Source organism: Centruroides sculpturatus, unplaced genomic scaffold (genome assembly GCF_000671375.1).
Source record: "Centruroides sculpturatus isolate CEXI.00-Female unplaced genomic scaffold, Cexi_2.0 scaffold77, whole genome shotgun sequence".
NCBI classification, from domain to species: domain Eukaryota; kingdom Metazoa; phylum Arthropoda; class Arachnida; order Scorpiones; family Buthidae; genus Centruroides; species Centruroides sculpturatus.
The window spans coordinates 937093-937365 of NW_019384320.1; positions in this window are offsets into that span (position 1 = coordinate 937093).

Genomic DNA, 273 nt, shown 5'->3' on the forward strand with positions numbered 1-273 from the left:
GGTGCACACTCGGTAAGTAATCCTACAATTTTTTGTTTATAACGTAGTTTATACGGATTATTTCCAAAAAATATATACGTATTTTGGAAATGTTGAGTCGGATTAGTCTAGAATCGATTAATTTTATGGAAGAAAACCTTTCAATCAGCCGTAGTCCGTAAATTTCACACGTGTCGGGCTGTGATTGGAACGACTCGTAAGAAATCGGATTCCTAAAAAATGGAACGTATCTATGATCTTATAGGGGGTCGACTGTATAACTCGTCGCACTTT